This window comes from Microcebus murinus, chromosome 3 (assembly GCF_040939455.1).
Source record: "Microcebus murinus isolate Inina chromosome 3, M.murinus_Inina_mat1.0, whole genome shotgun sequence".
In the NCBI taxonomy this organism is placed as follows: domain Eukaryota; kingdom Metazoa; phylum Chordata; class Mammalia; order Primates; family Cheirogaleidae; genus Microcebus; species Microcebus murinus.
The window spans coordinates 24,546,487-24,566,632 of NC_134106.1; the positions used below are offsets into that span (position 1 = coordinate 24,546,487).

Below are 20,146 nucleotides of genomic sequence, written 5' to 3' on the forward strand. Positions count from 1 at the left end.
TCTAGGAAGGCATGGGCAGGGAATGGTAAGCAGGCTTAGGGTTGGCTATTTGAATTAAGTTCAGCAGAGTCTGGGGTGCAGGTGCTGCCCCATGTTGTCTAGTACCTGGTCCTGGCGTGATTAGGGCAGGGGACTATAGAATAGAGGAGGTGCGGGGTGGGGGGGTGGGCTCTGGACTGGCTAACTTGCTTACGAAAAGTACACTCCTGGGAGAATTATGTGCTCTCCGTAGGAATTAGCTAACCCTGGGGCAGGCAGTCCCTCCCCAGTCAGTAAGGCCCCATGTGCCAGACCATCAAGAATACAGAATAATAGAGGTTTCTGGATGGCCATCTCTGACTGGTTACATGGTCATCGGGGGTAATTTAATGACGTCACAAATAGATGTTGAAGAGATCAGAATTCAGCCTTAAAGGTCATTACTATTTAGAGAAATAACAGGGAAAAGATAACAGCCATTTCTTACTGAAAAACAGCATAAGTAACTCCCCAGAGAGGAACTGGGCAGAGGGTTCACTTGTGGCATAGGATGTGGCAGACATTGTGGGTTGGCTACTTAATGGCTATTCCCAAGTCCCCTTTCTTTTGCCACCCCTTACTACTGCTTTTCCACACTTTTAACAGACAAATGTGGCCAGATGACTAAGTACCAGCTTATTGAACAGCAGGGGACATTTTTTGCAGAGCTCTCGGGAAGGATTTTTCTTCCTGGATGAAAAGACAAAGCCTCACAAGGAGAACACCTTTTTCCTTGTTCAGCATTTCTTGCCTTTGGACATGGCCGTGATGTCTGGAGTTGTGGCAACCATCTTAGTGGCCACAAGGCAATAAACATAAAAATTTAAGGTCAACATGCTAAGGAAGGCAGAGCAGAAGGATAGAAAGATCCCAAGTCCTTGATGTCAGCCTCGAGTTGCATAATTAATTCTGAGACTGCCTACCTCTACACTCTGAGTTAAGTAACAATAACTGCTCTTGTGGTTTAAGCCACTGTTAGTTGGGTTTGCTGTTATTTATAGCTGAAGGCATTCTTTCCTGATACAGAAGATTTGCATTGAGCAGTGACGGGAGAAATGTTTATGTCTATGTTGGATGAGTGGCTCATCACCAGGGCTCTAAATTTACTTTCTGGTAGTTTTAGTTTTTTAGTCTAAATGAAGTTTTGGTCGATCTACATATCAGTCAGGGTTCTGGCAAGAAACAAATGACAAATTTGGCACAAAAGGGACAATTAAAGAGAGTTGAAGGGACTATTACAAAGGCACAATCAGGGGTAATGAAATTTGACAGAGGATGATGAAGCACTCTAAGGATCCGTATAATAATTTAGACTATGAGTGGGCCCTCCCTGAAGGGACAAAGGGAGGTAGTGGGTCTCAGAACTCAGTGAGCTTGAGCTGTAGATAAGGAGCTGTGGCCTCAGCCGAAGTATAAAACCACTGCCACCCTGCAGTCCCACAGAGACTCGGGGAACACACACCTTGATCTCTTTCTCTGCCTACCCTGCAGGCTCCTGCCAATGCCTCCCATTGGCTGAACCCTGCCGGATGCAAAAGACCAGGGAGTCAGGAGATGCAAGCTGGACAAGACAGCATAAAGCCGGGTTTGGGGGGTGGAGATGAGGGTTGGAGGGGCAAAAAGAGAATAATCAGAATCAGATTCGACTACTGTTCCATCTTAACACAAATCTGTCACTTCTTCCAAGCCACTCATTCTAGCATCAAGACTTCTGAACTGGCCAGGTGCGGTGGCTCCCGCCTGTAATCCTAGCACTCTGGGAGGCTGAGGCGGGCAGATTGCTCGAGGTTAGGAGTTTGAAAGCAGCCTGAGTGAGACTCCGTCTCTACTAAAAATAGAAAGAAATTAATTGACCAACTGAAAATGTATATACAAAAAATTAGCGGGGCATGGTGGCACATGCCTGTAGTCCCAGCTACTTGGGAGGCTGAGGCAGTAGGATCGCTTGAGCCCAGGAGTTTGAGGTTGCCGTGAGCTAGGCCGATGCCACGGCACTCATTCTAGCCTGGGCAACAAAGTGAGACTCTGTCTCAAAAAAAAAAAAAAAAAAAAAAAGACTCCTGAACCACCAAAGACATGGCTTACTTCCTAGGAAACCAAAATCTTGAATTTCAAATGCCTTTTGAATTCCAGAATCTCACTGGGTATCTAATGATATTAGTTAGTGCTAAGTCTTAGTTGTAGGGATTTTTGCAAATGGGGAAAATGTAGCTATAAGAAATGCATTGCTCTAGGCCTACAGTTAAGGACCTGTGGCCCTTGCCAGCACTGGGCTGCGTGTTCCTTCTACTCATTAGCACTGGAAAGAGTTGTTCCAATTTTATTGGCAGCAGCTTATTTGGCACTTTTCTGAGGTCTGTTACTGAGCACATATTTTACCTTATTACTATCACATTTTGAAGAGGAGGAAGCAATTACATGGGCATAGAGAGTACCCCAATAACAACAAAAGTACAATAAGGACTAGGACTTGGGTTTTCCTGTTTGTCATGGTGCCTCCCTGAGCATTACAGAGAGTGCCCTATTAAATGTGACTATTAAATCAATGGTGCATGAGATTGAGCAGTTAATCAGCTATGATGCTCTGTTGCTGGAGTCAGGAAGGATTCAGAAATTGGGGGAAAATTACCCTTCTGGGCAGTAGAGCAGGTTAATACCATTTCTTAAGCTTATAGGCATAGGCACATAAAAGAAGCTTTTAATTTTTTCCTTGTCAAAATTAAAAGGTAATACATACACCTGGCTAAAATTCCAATAGTACAGAAGGGAAATTCAGTGATATGTCAGTTTACTCTTCCCAGGAGCAACTATTGCAATTTTTTTTTTTTCTGTAGCCCTCACAGAGATTCTAGGCACAGAGAATCATGTATGTATTCTGTTAAAAAGCTAACATTGATTTAGCATTTATGATGTATCTGGACTGGATACTGTTGGGGCACCTAACAGATGGGGCACCCATCTCCCTGCTGTGAGCTTTGGCTGCTAATGACTCACAGTTGCCCTTTTCTCCAGAGGGTTCCCCTCAGCTAAATAGGAGCTGCCTTGTCCAGCTGGGTTTGTACCCCCACCCTTAGAGAGCTTGCAGTCAATAACTGATACAGGAATGTAATGTAGGAATATCAACCCCCTTGCCTCAAAGGTGAACAACCTTATGGGGTCATTCATACTCCAGAGCTCCCCATGGGGTCAGGCTGAAGCTGGTTTCCAGCTGGGACCATATCTTTACTTAACTTTTCTCTCTTTATCTTATTAGTCTGCTTCTTTCATACTCTTTCTCTTAAAGGCACTTTCTCAAGGAAAAAAGAATCACACATGGATCCCTGTTCAGGCTGTGTTTCTAGGAAGTCTCCCTAAGAGAGTTGATCCTAGGAAGCAGACACAAAAGGTGGAACTCTGGAGATGGATCATTTGATGGCAGGACAGCAATGAGGACCCATTATCACACAACTAGTTATAAGTGGAGCATCGATAGTGCCTGGAATGCTGTGGCATTTACCTTTGTTGAACCAGAGAAAGATGTAGGTGAAAGGGGATGCACTAGCTGGTGCAGTCCCTGGTGCCCTTTAAAGTAGGGGCCTATGGGATTCACATAATAAATGTACTCTCCATCCAGGTCTGTCTCAGTGGGTCCTGTTACAGACTTAGCAGCCATTTTTCTGATTCCTGAATGTGTAATTGGAATGGACATACTTAGCAGTTGACAGAAACCTCACATTGGTCCTCAGCCTGCAGGGAAAGAGCTATTGTCGTAGCAAAGGCCATGTGGAAGTCCTTGGAACTGCCTTCTCCCGCCTCACCCCAACTAAAATAGTAAACAAAAACAATATTTCATCCAGGGGAAAATAACATTCACATGGGACAAATATCATTCTACTTGTACAGTTTTGCTCCAAGGCTATGTTAATTTTCCTGTTTTCTGTCATAATATATTCCAAAGGGACCTGGACCATCAGGCATCATGATAAAATAATCGTGATGGGTAATAAAATATGTTAGATCTGATGAGCAAGAAGTGCAAATGCAGTCAAGCGTCACTTAAAGATGGGGATACAATCCAGGAAATGCATCTTTAGGTGATTCCATTGTTGTGCTGACAGGGAAAAACCCCCACCCCCCGGCCCCATGGCTGAACTCACTGCAGATTGGGCTGATTGGATAACTCCTTATGCTCATAGTTGATTGGTTGTGTGTAACCCCAAGAAATGTTTAAAACCGGAGAAAAACAAGGAAGCGTGGCTCAGAATTTGGTGACATGCCCCTCTGAGCCTGCTGGTGAAATAAAGGCTGATTCTCCGACTCTGTGTGCTGCTCAGTTCTTTCCCCGGTCAGTCGCTGTAACACTCGCTGTAACAGTGCAGACACCATGGAGTCTACTCACACAAACCTGGATGGTATAGCCTACTACACACCTAGGCCATATGATATAGCCTATTGCTCCTAGCATGTTACTCTACTGAGTACAGTGGGCAATTGTAACACAATGGTATTTGTGTATGTAAACATATCTAAATATAGAAAAGTATAGTAAAAATACAGTATTATAATTTTATGGGACCACCATTGTTTATGAGGTCTGTTGTTGATGGAAACATTGTTATGGGGTGCATAACTCTACTCTTTGATGCCTTGAGGAGACGTGGACATTTCACAGGGTAAATAAACCCCACAAAAATTCAGGATCTTGCTACACTGACAATATTTAAAAATAATTATTATTTTTAAAATTTTGAGATAATTTTTGACTTAGGAGGGATGCAAAAGGAATACAAAGATTTTCCATATACCTTTACCCAGCTTCTCCTTATGTTAACATCTTGTGTAAACATAGAACATATATCAAAACAAAGAAAACAATCTTGGTACAATATCTAAAATACAGACCTTATTTGAATGATGAAGTGGTCCAATGGTCTAGGACATGTCAGGATTGTCAGGATATTTCCTCCAAAATGAAGAACAAGTTACTGCACCTTGGACCTTTTGCTACTAAGAAAGAAGCATAGCACTTGGTAGATCTCTTAGAGTTTAAGGAATCAGATATTTTGCGCTTAGAAATACTGTTCCTAACCATTTAGCAGTTGATACGGAAGGCAATTAGTAATGAGTAGTGCTCAGCTTAGTAGTTTGCAGTCTGTAGTATAAGCAGCCCTGCCTCCTGGGCTGTGTCACCTGACACATTTCAAGATACTAGAGATATCTGTAGCAGAGGAAATGCTAGGTGGAGATTGCAGCAAGTCCTAGAAGAAGAGTCACAGTGTAGCCCACTAGGGTTCTGGATCATGGCCATGCCAACTCTTTTTTTTTTTTTTTTTTAAGGAATTTAGAGATCTTTTATTCTAATAATTTCATTTTAAAGATAAAAATGAGGCCTAACATCACTGACATAATTGGCAGAATTGGGTTTTGTTTCTGGTATTTCCCTCTGTTGTTTTTCTTCATTTTCTGATGCAACTTTAGAACTGTCAACAGAAAAGAAGCCAAGCTCTGTAAAATAATTTTAAAGAGATTTATTCTGAGCCAAATTTGAAGACCATGACCTGGAGCCACACCCAAGAAACCTTGAGCAAGGGTCCCTCTGTGCTAGGTTACAGTTTGGTTTATACATTTCAGGGAGACAGGAATTACAGGTAAAGTCATAAATCAATACATGGAAAGCATACATTAGTTTAGCCCTAAAAGGTAGGCCATCTCTAAAGGGGGGGGGTGTCTTATAGGTTATACGTGGGTTTAAAGGCTCTTTGACTCTCCTAATTGCCTGAAGACATGAAGGTTTATCTAAAGGCTTAGAGTGTTTTAAGATAAGGAAGTCTGTTAATCAGAGATAAGCCACAGAACAGACATTTGTTCTGTAAATTGAGGATCTGCAGGTTTGTCCTGCATAGCCTTAGGCTTGTTAATGAGTTAACAAAGGCTATTTCCAAGAAGAGGTGGGTCATGATGAGGCCTGTCTGATCTTCCTCCTCCTGAAAGGCAATTTAGTTTTAGGATATCCCCTTGGCCGGGAGGAGGTTCATTCAGTCAGCTGGTGGGCGTGGAGGAGCCTTAAGATTTTATTTTAGTTCACAGTGCATTTTTTTTTTTTTTTTTGAGACAGAGTCTTGCTATGTTGCCTTGGCTAGAGTGCCCTGGGCTCCAGGGATCCTCCTGCCTCAGTCTCCCGAGTAGCTGGGACTACCCACCATGACTGGCTAATTTTATATATATATATATATAAATATATATATATATATACTTTTTGTCCAGCTAATTTCTATTTTTTTTTTAGTAGAGATGGGGTCTTGCTCTTGCTCAGGCTAGTCTCCAACTCCTGACCTTGAGCAATCCACCCTCCTCAGCCTCCCCACTGTGCCTGGCCCACAGCACATTTTAAATATTTAAATGTTTCTGAACAAAGTTAGAGAAACTGTGGAGCTGATTTAGGAGAGAACAGGAACCTTTGTGCTCACAGGGAATTTGGGTGTATAATTTAGCTATATTGAAGCTATGCATCCCAAATCTAGAAGTCTAGTATTCTTACACTATAAATTCTGTGGAGACAAGAACCTTATACTTATTTTTAATATTCGGCCTTCCCTATGCCTTGTGGAATAAACGAATAAAATATATAAACATGCATGAATGACTGATGCTCTGTGTGTGATGTGTGCTCTGTTTATTTTTAAGACTTTTCTTCAGTATTTGTTGAAGGTTAACACGAGGAAGGCATCTTCAGGAGAAATGAAAACAGGTTAAACCACAGTCCCCACCGTTCAGTAGGTTAGGGGACAGACACACCACAGTAGGAATCCAGGAGGACCTTTAAAGAGGTTTGTGATGAAAACACTCTGGGGGCTCGCAGGAGGGAGCAGGTACCTAGAAGTGCCCGTGCTAGAAAAAGCTCTGAGCCGCCCTCAGGAACCTGGCTTCTAGAACTTGTCCTACTGCCCATTTGCCCTGTGACTTGGAGCAACAAAATTAGGTTTGTAAATTAACCTTCCAGATTTCCGTTTCCCAATTTGCAACTCTAGAGGTTGGACGAAGTATCAGGTTCCCTGGGACAATGACCTTCGCTGATTTCCTACTTTGTTGCTTCTTGCCTATACAGCCCTCCGCTCTGTGGGTTCTTCCTCTCCAGGCCAGATGAGGAAATAAGCGCGGGCCCTTTAAAAGAGCCCTCAAAGACGGGCGCCGACGTTAAGACGGGCGCCCGGGGTACCCCGGGCTGCAGAGCAGGGGCGGGGCGCCGGGCACCCGTTCTTCCCACGCAGCCGGGGACGCCGTTGCGTCACGACATCCACAGCCAATCAGAATGGAGCCTGCCGGGACGCATTACTAGGGCGACGGCTGGACGCCTCCTCGCTTTGGGATGAATTAGCGGCGGGTTCTGCCCGGAGGTTGTGACCCCTTCGGAGTCCCAGGCTAGTCCTCGCGCCCCCCACGGCGTCGCACGGAGTCCCCTGCCAGTGACAGGTGGGAGGCTGGAACTGTCAGGTGGGGGTTACGGCTCAGGGAAAATGGCGGCGTCGGGGGAGCTGGAGCCCGGGCTCTTTCCCCTGAGCCATGGGCCCTCCCCGGACTGCAGCCCCCGGTAACGGTCCCTTGACCGGGAGTTGGGGTCCCGGCACAGGTGGTGGAGTAGCCGGCTCAGGTGAGAGGAGGTGTGGGGAAGTGACTCCTGGAGGCTGGAGGAGGCGTCGGTAGCCGAGGGGCCGCGCGAGCTGGGTTGGCGAGGGCAGGTAGTCGTGCAGTGTGAAGGGCCGGGTGCTCTGTCGGTATTTACAAAAGGGAAGTCAAGACCTTCTTGCTCCGACTTTGCCGGGTCTAGGAGCATCACTGTCTCCAAACACCACTCAAGCTGTGCCCTGGTTAAGTCACATGTTCAGAAACGTCCCAAGTGGCCGCCACGTGCAAGGCTTGGACGAAAGCTGTCTAGGCAGGGGCTAGAACTGCTTTCCCTTCGTATTCTCCGAGTCCCAGAGACGTGCCTGTAGGTGCCAGGAGTGGTAGTGCCACGAAACGAAAGGTAGGCCTTAGCCAGGGGCTGATGTCAAGTCTGATCTTTAAGGTGTATCTTAGCTTCTAATTGGCCATTTGAGAGAAGAAATGAAAAGATAAGGAACTTAGATGTGGTTGTGAAGACGTTTTGCTTTCTCGTACTTCCCTGGTAGAGGTGGGTTCCCAGGAAGCATTGCATCTGCCTTTGAAGTTCATTAACTGTATTCAGTGTGCATGTGGCTATAGAGAAGACTGGGGGTTGAGGTTTAGTTTAAGTCTGAAGAAAATATTGAAGATAAGTGTTGGCGAAGACATTACCCAGATAAAATATTTCTATCAGTCACTTGGGCAAAGAAACATCATGTCATGAAATACAACTAGTTTTCAGAAACTGTCTTGATGAAAGTCCTTTTTGCAAAACTTATTTATTTTTGAGAGTAAAAGCAAATTCTTTAAATTTTTTTAAGTTTCTGTTGTCACTGTGCTTTGATGTGACAGATATGCATAATATTAAGTGACTTGTTTTTGGTAGCAGAGCTGATTTTTGTGGAGCAGTACCTTGTTCTGTGCTTGAGAAAGCACAATAGCACTTTGTATTTCAGTCATCAATAGCTCCTGTGTCAGGAGTGCCAACTCTGTGTCAGGTACCATGAAAGTGAGGCTTCTACCTTTTCGAGTTCAGCAAAAAGTGTGGTTCATCTGTTTCCACTAGGTCTTTATTATTATTATTGTTTCTCCAAGTATCAGAGTCTTCAGCACCCACCAGATCGTTAGGCCTGCTTGTTGACAACTAGGAGGAAACAATGGGGAAAATCCAAAAGAATGTTTCTTCTGAACTAGATCCATGGAGATTTGGTCAGTTAGGCCTGGGATTGAGGTTATGTGTGGCTTCTAGTCCATACTCTGCCACTTAAAATATCTTAGGGTAATCATATAACTTCTCTGTCAGTGCCTTATCTTTAAAGGGGGGATTTCTTGTTCATATAATCTCATTGCACTGTTGTAAGGGGTGCAATATATGTAAAAGGGCTTTAAAAAGTTAAAAATAGGCCGGGCTTCGTGGCTCATGCCTGTAATCCTAGCCCTCTGGGAGGAGGCAGATCGTTTCAGCTCAGGAGTTCGAGACCAGCTTAAGCAAGAGCGAGACCCTGTCTCTACTAAAAAAATAGAAAGAAATTAGCTGGACAACTAAAAAAATACATACATACATACACACACACACACACACACACACACATATATATATATATATATATATATATATATATATATATATATATATATGAATTAGCCAGGCATGGTGGCACATGCCTGTAGTCCCAGCTACTCGGGAGGCTGAGGCAGAAGGATTGCATGAGCCCAGGAGTTTGAGGTTGCTGTGAGCTAGGCTGACGCCACAGCACTCTAGCTGGGGCAACAGAGTGAGACTGTTGTCTCAAAAAATAAAAATGAAAACATAGAAAGTTAAAAATATGGTAATAATAGTTGACATTTATTAACTATGCATTCATTTTCTCTGCCGGGCACCGTATCAAGGGCCTTATATGTGCTAACTCAGGTACCCAGCAACTTTGTGAGGGGGTACTTTTATTATCTTTATTTAACAGATGAAGAAACTGGGGCACATTGAAATTTAGATAATTTGTTCAAATCACACAACTAGCATTGTGATTCTAGCCTCTGTTCTTAACTAACATGCATACCATCCTCCTGTATCATACAGAAGTGCTATGGGTTAAGAGGGAGTACAGGAACAAAATTTGAAGGGAGTAGTTTTGTTTGTGATCTTTTAGTTGTATAAATAATAACCATGATTTATTCCATTGGCATTCAGTGGTGATGTGTGTGGTGATAACTATAGTTACTTTGGTTAAGTGATATATTCATTCTACGTTGGATGCCCATTATTTAAAAAGGTCTTTTAAAACAAATAGTTGTGACTAATCTCTACCAGGAAACACAAATCAATAATTGAGATTTTTGCCTTTATTACATGTTTTAAAAGAATGATTTGCTAGGAGACTTTTCAAAGAAAACTTGTTTTGGTTAGGCTCATTACTTTGACATACTTGTACTACTTTTTCCAGTCTTTATTTATAGAAAATAGATGACATGAGTAAAAGTGGCTGGGACATTCTTTCATTTAACCTTTATGGAACAGCTCTGCCAACTCCTTGGAATGTAAAGATTAACTCCTGACCTCTTCCTTGAGGAGTTCAGGGAGAAGTCCCAGGTCCAGAAGTTTGTAGACTAGTGAATGAGACAAATAAATGATTAACTCAAATGTAAGAACTCAAATTTGTGGGTATAGAGAGGTGTGGAAATGCACATAAGAGGGAACAGTTGCTTCTTCTGGAGTGGCCTGGTCAAGAGAGGAAGAGAGCTGACTGGAGGAGAAAGGGAGAAAGGGCTTCTAACTGTAGGAGGAAGCAGTACATAGCCAGGACAAGTGAGAGCACATGATGTCCAGGGGTCAGACTAGAGTACTGTAGGAGTTTCTGGGAGAGAAACCAGGAAAGGTTAGGGCCAGGTTGTGAATTTTCAGCTAAGAGAGTGACTTTACCCTGTAGGCAGTGGGGACTATAAGAAGGATCTTGATTAGATGAGTAACATCAACTTTATGTTCTCTAGAGGCAACTTTGATGACTTGGTGATAGAATGTAAGGATGAGATCAGTTAAGGAAAATTTCCATACTCTAGACAAGAGATGGTGAGGGAGAGAACCAGGGCATTGGCTGTGGCAGAACAGAGTTCAGATTCTATACACATGTGGAAAGCAGAGTGTAGGATTGATTGGGTGTAAAGATAATGGGTCCGGGAGGGGAACACTTGCTTGGCTAGTAGTGTTTAAGATTTGTTTGTTTTTTTCTAACTAAATGGTTGGAAATTGGAGATTTTGTTAACTAATTTAGGAAAAAATGATAGAGCAGGGAGTTCCTTGTGACTGGTTTTAAAAGGATAGGAAGAATCATCTAACATGTTTGGGGGAAAATGCCAAGCTAATGGACATTAGAACTTTTTTTAACATTAGGTTTTTAATATATTTGTACAGAAGTCATTATATATGGAAATAATCACTGCTGAATTCTCTAGTTGTAAAATTGATCTCCACTTATTTATACCACTTGAGTTGTCTAGCACCAACATAACATGAATGCAGTGAAAATCAACTGCAAGGTAGAAGAGCAAGCCTTGCCAAAGATACAGGATTTCATGAAGTCACAGCAAGGTGGAGAACTGCTCAAACCATAAGCACAAATCAAAGAACTCGTGAATAGAGGAGGCAGAGGTTTCTTAAAAACCTGCTTCAGAAAGCAGTGACCATGAAAATGATAAATTTGCCTTTAGACTTCATTGAAATTGAACTTTTCTCCATCTACAGACACCATTAAGATAATGAAGAGCAAAATGTAGACTAGAAGAAGAAATTTTCAATTCATATGTCTGACATGGGATTCATACCAAAAATATATGTGTATGTGTATAAAATCAATAAGAAAATGAATTTTAAAAATGCATAGAAGTCTTGAAGTAGTACTTTTTAATAGAGGATATCAGAATGGCCAGTATGCATATAAAAAGGTAATCAACATGTAGTCAATGGGAAATACAAATTAAAACAATAAAGAGATGCTACTATATAACTTCCAGAATGGCTAAAATTAAAAAGATGGTCAATGCCCATGTTGACAAGGATATAAACCAGCTGGATCTCTTACATGTTGATGGTAGGAGTATAAAACAGTACAGTCACTTTGGAAAACTGTGGCAGTGTCTACTCCTACCCATGATCCAGAAATTGCATTCTTAGGTATATCCAAGAGAAACTAATGTCTACTAAAAAACATGTAAAAGAATGTTCATAGTGTCTTTATTCATAATAACCAAAAATTGAATATAACCCAAATGTACATCAGCAGTAGAATGGATGAATAAATTGTGATATTTATAAAATGAAATTTATAAAATGAAATACTACAAAAGCAATAAAAGAGAATGAACTATGGATATACATATCAACTGGTTGGATCTCATAGACAATATTATTAAGTCAAACATGAGATTGCATACTGCATGATTCCATTTAAATGGAGATCAAAAACAAGTACAGCTACTTCCTGGTAGTAGAAGTCAGAATAGTGGTTACTCCACGGTGTTGGTGGTGTTGGTGGTAGTATAACTGGAAAAGGACATGAGGGAATCTTCTGGGATGTTGAAAATGTTCTATATTTTGGGATGAGTGGTAGTTACATGGGAATATGTATATGTAAAAATACTACAAAAGCAATAAAAGAGAATGAACTATGGATATACATATCAACTGGTTGGATCTCATAGACAATATTATTAAGTCAAACATGAGATTGCATACTGCATGATTCCATTTAAATGGAGATCAAAAACAAGTACAGCTACTTCCTGGTAGTAGAAGTCAGAATAGTGGTTACTCCACGGTGTTGGTGGTGTTGGTGGTAGTATAACTGGAAAAGGACATGAGGGAATCTTCTGGGATGTTGAAAATGTTCTATATTTTGGGATGAGTGGTAGTTACATGGGAATATGTATATGTAAAAATTTAAGTTGCACACGTAAGATTTGTGTACTTTGCTGTATGTACATTATTATACTTTGATTTTAAAATAAGAGGCTCTAGTAAGAATATAGCAATGCTTGATGTTTTGATGAGCAAAACCAGGTATGTTGAAAGAGGTGCTTTTAAAGAATTTAAAAGGAATATGAGAGGCTCCAGGGGAAAATGATAAAATTTATAATTTTTTGGGTAGGCACAGTGGCTCAAGCCTGTGATCCCAGCACTTTGGAAGGCCAAGGTAGGAGGGTCATTTGAGGCCAGGTGTTTGAGACCAGCCTGTGCAACATAGTGAGACTTCTTCTCTACAAAAAAAAATTTTTAAAAAGATAAAAATTTTTTTTCTAAAATGGCTTATGTACTTATCTTGCAAGAGGCAAATGTGAAATCAAGGTTGTCATATACAGTTTTACAGTTTGTGTACAGTTTGGTCACAAAATTATGCCCATAGCCTCCACCAATTGATTAGTTCCTTGTCCTAAGAATTAGTACATTGTTGCAAGTGTAACCTAAATTTTGATAAATACAATACAATATAATGTATGACATATTATAAAAAATATATTGATTGTTTCTTTTTTTTGGAGAAAATTCTAATTAAATCTTTTTTTCATCATTCTGAAATGTGGTCCTTGTTTAAGAGAAGTCACTGCATGGCCTTTACCCCTGCTACACTAATTGCTCTTAGATAATAAAGACTGTCACGTGCAGTTCCTTTGGCTACAAGGTTCTGAATGTAATAATAGAGCTAAGAAAAGTCTTTGGTGAGTTCCCTGTGGCAGTGAGGTAATTCTCCCAAAAAGCTTTTGTAAGTTAAATTCATACTGCTGCCTGGTCCTCTCCATATGGCAGTAGGGCTATTAGGATCCTACTGTGATAACCCAGAAGGCAAATGGAAGGGACATCTGAGGGACAGCCATCAGTGAAAGCTGACAGTAGATGAATAACCACTTTATCTGCAGTCTTCTCATAGTTGAGGTTTCTGAAAACTTCAATTGCTTACTTCCTCAGAGGAAGTGGGTTACTGTTAGGAATAAAGAGAAACTACCCTTAGTTTTCCATCTCAAATAAGAGATTACATGCTTGTAAGTGTATATAGTTAATTCCCTTGGGAGAAGTCATAGAGTAGGCAGATGGCATGTTGGTGAGCTGGTATCTAGTCGTGGTGTCGCAGGGAAGGAAATGCTGGGAGAGAGGGGAATAAGAATGATGAGGGAAGAAGAACAGCTCTTGCAGCTCTGTGCGGCTGGCATTGTGGAGTAAAAGGATTGTTTTTAACTCTGACAGACTCTTCCCTTATAACAATGTTTAAATATCTTGCAGAAGGCAAGTTTGGCTGTGGCTCTTACTCTTTCTGCTGTCCTGTTTTTGTAATAGAAATATTTTCTTAGAATTATTTTTTCTTTATATTGTGCAGCCTTTAAATAAATATTTACCTGTGTGGGGTTAGGAAGGAAAATGATGGAAACTTGGAGTGCTTGAACACCAGTGTTTCTTTACTTCCCTGAACATTTTTAGACACCTGCCTGAGCTTGGTGATAGGAACAGAGTTGAATATAACATGGTTCCTGTCCTTGAGCTCACTAGGTAGAGAAGGAGAGAAATAGACAAATCAATACCTTCAGTGCAAAGAACATTGAGATTTCATCACCTCCAAGTTTTTTATGGTGAAAGGTAAGCATGGCAACTATGAAGCTGTTATGAAGTCCATAGGTAGTAATGGTGATCCTCTCTTTTAATACATAATAATAAAAATAGCAGCGTTTATAGAGTGCTTAACTACATACTGAGTTCTGTTCTTAATGCTTTAAGTTTTTAACTCCTTTAATCCTCATAGCTTCCACTTTGAGGAAAATACAGGAACTATTTTTTTTTTTTTTGAGACAGTCTCACTCTGTTGCCCTGGCTAGAGTGCCATGGCGTCAGCTTAGCTCACAGCTACCTCTGACTCCTGGGCTCAAGCAATCCTCATGCCTCAGCCTCCCAAGTAGCTGGGACTACAGGAATGCGCCACCATGCGTGGCTAATTTTTTCTATATATTTTTAGTTGGCCGATTAATTTCTATTTTTAGTAGAGACGGGATCTCACTCTTGCTCAGCCTGGTTTCAACTCCTGATCTTGAGCGATCTTCCCTCCTTGGCCTCTCAGAGTGTTAAGATTACAGGTGTGAGTCACCATGCCCAGCCAAAATACAGGTACTATTATTATCCTCATTTTACTTATGAGGAAACTGAGGCCCAAAGAGGTTAAGGGACATGCATTTGAACCAAGGCAGTTTAGTTCAGAGTCTGTATTGTTAACGGTTATGCTATAATGCCTATTTTAATCCAGTGTAAATTTAAAATTTACTGTACTAATGTGGCTTTAAGTGTGAGGGATTGGTTATTTGAATAATAGCATGTCTTGAATATAAGTTCAAAATTTCTGAATATCCATGCTGAATTTAGCTTACTATAGTGGCTTAGGGTGATTCTATCTATAATGAGGGAGATGTAAATGAGATATCCTTTTTGTTCTTTCCCCTTTTGTTTGTTATAATGATTGTTTGGCACTCTTTTAATACTCTTGCATGTTCCATTACATTATTCTGAAATTCAGTAAAAAAATATTTTCAGGTTTATTGTTTGTGCTGTAAATATACACTTAATATATTTTATGATGTAGTACTCAAACTGGAGAGTTTGTAAATTGCTAGATTAACATCTTTGTTAATGTAATTGCGGATTCAGATTTCAGTTGTATTTTTAACATGGTTGTTTATTAAGACCACTGGATTAAATTAAAGAAAGAATTGTGTTTGCTCTGTTTTCTAAGAATGGGAAGGCAGTGGAGAAGCAGGATTGAAATAATCTAGAATACTCCAGGGAGTGCCGGATGACCTTTGTTTGCTGAGTTTATTTAGGGTAGTAGTGAAACCAGCACAGTTTTGCTTATCTTTCCTTCAGAGAAGAAATATACTTGAAGTCAGAGTTAATCAAGGTTGAGTCTTTGCTAGAGCTACTGTGATAAACAGTTCTTGTCTATTGAGTAGGCTATTCTTTAGGGAACCGAGTCTACATTGGATATAATTGTTCCCAAAGCTTTATTTTTCTCTTTATCTAGAATTTCTTTAACTCCCCAAAATTTGGGGTGTTATATTCTTATTTTGAATTAAGAACTCTAAAATTGTGTCTGATTTTCTCTTTTGTGGTTGTACTTCAGACATCTCGACATTTCCATACGTATTTATTATAGCTCTTTATAACATTCCTAGGAGATGGGGAGGTAGTTATGTTAGTTTCCTATGGTTGCTATAACAAATTACCATGAGTGCGGTGGCTTAAAACAATAGAAATTTATTTTCTCAAGAGTTCTGGAGGCCAGAGTTTTCAAATCAGTACCAATCTGCCAACACCAAAGTCTTGGAGGGGCATGCTACCTCCAGAGGCTGTAGAGGAGAGTCTGCTCCTTGGCCTCTGCTAGCTTCCAGTGACTTTTGGTATTCCTTGGTTTATGGCTGTATCACTCCAGCCTCTGCTTCCGTGGTCACATTCTCTTCTGTCTGCAGTCAAATCTCCCTTTTAAAAGGATATAGTATGTGCTTGTATTTAGGACCCACCCTGATGATCCAAAATAATCCTCTCATCTCAAAATACTTAATTTAGTCACATTTTATAAAGTCTTTATTTATTTTTTTGGCCTCCTAAGGTAACATTTACAGCTTCTAGAGATTAGGACATGGGTATATATTGAGAGTCATTATTCCATCTATCACAGTCTTATTTCTTAATCTGTGTTTTACTGGTGAAGAAACTTGATTAATTACCTAAAGTTCACAAAGTTGGAATCAATCTTTTCCTTTCTCTTCCTCTCAATATATGTTTCCCTACTACCTACTTCCTTTTAGAAAATAGTAATATTCTATGTATAAGTAGATTTATTATACAGGAGTACTTGGGGATACTCTTTCTTTTTTTAAGGCTTTTTATTCTGAGATAATTGTAGAGTCACATGCAATTATTAGATTAGAGATCTCCTATACCTTTGACCTTGTTTTTTCCTGATGGTAACATCTTGCAAAACTGTAATACAACATTACAATCAATATATTGCAAAACTTTTCTCCTTTGCCCTAGGCAACCACTAATCTACTTTCTCTTTAGATTTGTCTGTTCTGACATTTCATATAAGTGGAAGCATACAATATGTGGTTTTTCGTGACTGGCTTCTTTCACTTAGCATAATGTTTTCAAAATTCATCTATATGGCAGCATTTGACAACACTTATTTTTAATGTTTGTATGTTTTCTTTGGAGAAATATCAGATACCTTGCCTGTTTTTAAATTTGGTTATTTGCCTTTTTATTATTGAGTTGTAGGACTTCTTATATAATGCTAGATACATGTTCCTTATCACAGATGATTTTCTCCCATTCCTTTCACTTTAAATATATATAGTCAATTTAAAAAAAATTTGTATCATGCAACCTTGCTGAACTTATTAGTTCTAGGAGGTTTTGGGGGAAAGATTTCTTGGGATTTTCTATGTAAACCATAATGTCATTTGCAGATAGGTACACTTTTACTTCTTCTTTTCTGTATGAATTTTATTTCCTTTTCTTGCCTTCTTGTAGTAGCTAGAACTTCCATTACTAAGTTGAATAAGTGGTAACAATGGACATCCTTGCCTTGTTCCCAATCATAAGGTGAATGCATTATGCATTTGGTTTTATATCATTGAGTGCAATGTCTGCTGTAGGTTTTTTTAATAGATACTCATTACCTAGTTGAGGAAGTTCCTCTTTATTTTTATTTTTTCTGAGAGTTTTTCTTATGAATAGGTAATGAATTTTATCAGATGATTTTTCTGTATTGATTGTTATGATCATGTGATTTTTTTCCCTTAGCTTGTTAATATTATGGATTACATTGATTGATTCTTGAATATTAGACAAGCCTTGCATTCTTGGACTAAATTAAAATTTTTATATATTGTTGAATTATTTTGCTAATACTTTGTTAAGAATTTTTGTGTTTATATTCTAGTATTGGTCTGTAGTTTTATTTTTTTTTTCCTTTCTCTCTCTCTCTTTTTTTTTTCACTACATGTACTATTAAAGTTTTATTCTTTTATACTGTCTTTTTCTGATTTTTGCATCAGGGTAGTTAGTACTAGCTTTGTAAAATGAGTTGGGGAGTGCTCCCTACTCTTTTGTTTTCTTGACGAGATTGTGTAAAATTGGTGTTAATTCTTTAAACATTTGGTAGAATTCTCTAATGAAATGATCTGGGCCAAATCTCTTTTTCAGAAGGTTTTAAATTATGAGTTTAATTTCTTTAATAGTTACAGGGCTATTCAAATTATTCATTTAATTTTGAGTGAGTTGTGTAAGTCTGTGCTTTTGAAGAATTGATCCATTTGCACATAAAGCAGGCCTCCTCATTACATGTGGGCAGGGCTGGGGGTTTCAGCTCCTTTCTAGACCTCTACTGACACCACTGGGGTTGGGGTGTGAGGTGAAAGCCCTGACTCCCTACTAGGCCTCCTCTAATACCACTCCAGTGGGTGTCTCATTACTGCTGGGTGGGAATGGGAATCTCAGGCACTACCTGGCAGGGGAAGGGAGTCTTATTACCATCTGGCAGGTAAGAAATTCTGACCTCTGGTATCACCCTTGCAGGTACAAGGGCTGGGGGAACATCTGAGAGGCAGGTTGGGGCACAACATTACAGCTTGGTGAGGGTGCAAATTTAGGCTCCCCACTTGGACTTTGCTGTCGTGTATGGAAGCAGGCCAGAGTTTTTTCTGTGGTGTTGGCTGGAGTGCAGGTTATTGTCTAAAAGTTGTATGTCTCACTATGCTGCTCTTTTCTTGGTTCATTAAGCAGGGGCTCCCCCCCTCCCCCTTTTGTCTTCCTCTATTGGCATTTCTGCATTCCTGGCTTTTTTAGCTTATCATCTGTGGTGTGAGGCAAAAATAAAACCCAGGGAACTCACCACTCTCTTGTTGCATGAGTTCCTAGGTCCCTAGCTGGTCCACCTTATCTTCACCTTCAGAGTCTTCTTAAGTTTGTTTTATATGTGGTGCCCAGGGATTTTAGTTATATAAAGCTGGAGCAGTTAGGAAAAAGTACATCTACTTGATCTTGCTGGAGGCGGAAGTTGGACTAGGATTGCTTTTTAATGGAAGAAAACAGGCAGAAATTAAGATGCATGAATTGTCCAGAAAGACACACTTAAGTTAGTTTTGGGTTAGTTACTTGGAAGTGACAACTATTTCTTTATTTCTTCAGAGATTATTTGTGTATATCTTTGTTCAGTAAAACCAAACTTTCTTTAGTTTTAGATCTTGTAAGAAGCTTGACAATTCAGTGAATTATTTCTGCGTTTAGATATAAATTCATAATAAATCTAAACTTCTGGTTTAGTACATGGCAGAGAAAAATTTATCTTTGTGAAAGATTAGTTTTATGGAGTAAAACTCAGTAACTCAGTTTGTTTTAGTGGTTGTCAGGATCTTGGAAGCTGTGGATCCTTATCTTAAAGACGAAGAAGAAAAAGGCAAAATGGTTAAGATCTATGTAAGAAAACTTTTGAGTCTATAATGTTCCAAAAAGATTGCTGGGTGTTTTTGGTGGAAAAGTATCTAGAGCACTTTTCCTTTTTATCTAATTCTATGGGGTTTATACCTTTCATTGATTTTGATTTATTTTACAATTTTCTAAGTTGTGAGTAACAGACAGTAATACAAATTGTTCTTTTCCTTAAACATGCAAAGGAATTTTGTTGGTTGGAAGAACAGTTGAAATACGGTTGATTGCTTTCCTATTTTGTGGAAGAAGCCAGTTTTGTATCTATTAAGCAAATTTGTTTCAGTATTCTACATTGGGTATATAAGTGTTTGCTCTTTGGATTCTCTTCTGAACCAGTTGAAACATATTTGTTCCCTAATTAATTAAGTAATTAATTAAAGTCATAGACTTGTGTTGATTTTGTATTTGTATTAGAGACACAGTGTTATTCTTTTGTTTTAGTTATCTTTAACAACTTGAATTCTGAATTTAGCTTGACTGGGCTTGAATTACAGCTGTAACACTTAACTCGTGTTGTGATTTGGCCAGGGAATTGTAATTTTTAATCTGTTTACCACTATAAAAAGAGGTTACTGTGCTGTTTTCTTTCCATGGTTATTGTGAGGATTAAAAGCAGTGTTATAAGTTACACACTTCTCCTAGTACCATGTATAGCATAAGAACTCTATGGTTTATTTTGCTTTTTTAAAAAATTTATTAAAAGTGTCATCCTTGCTTGGGGGCCATGCTAGTCTTCTCTGTATGGTTCCAATTTTAGTATATGTGCTGCTGAAGTGAGCATTTTGTTTGATTTTTACTTAGAAGGCTGTGGGCAACTAATTTTACCTTCCTGAAACTTAGTTTCTTAATCTGTTAAAAAAATGATGTGTAATTTTCACTTAGTTGTTAGGTAGTAAGTTTCATTAGCAATAATTGTAAAGAGTGGAATGAAGTAACTGACAATAGTTGCTTTTGGAGAGGATGGCATTTTTAATATGCAGTGACCTTGCTGCT

At 39.6% G+C, this 20,146-nt stretch overlaps 1 protein-coding gene and 1 pseudogene across 8 annotated transcripts in view; one reads left to right on the top strand and one right to left on the bottom strand.

The window, feature by feature from the left end:
• The first annotated feature begins 7,251 nt into the window (after positions 1–7,251).
• The window catches only part of LCLAT1 (lysocardiolipin acyltransferase 1), a 194,295-nt gene continuing 181,400 nt past the window's right edge, over positions 7,252–20,146 (top strand). For 2 of the 8 annotated variants that reach the window (XM_076000647.1, XM_076000645.1), the window contains exon 1: positions 7,252–7,467. The gene's annotated coding sequence lies outside the window, so the exon portion shown is untranslated. The other 6 variants (XM_012788354.3, XM_012788357.3, XM_076000648.1 and 3 more) reach the window with 5 other exon arrangements.
• Positions 19,840–19,934, bottom strand: LOC142870312 (uncharacterized; annotated as a pseudogene).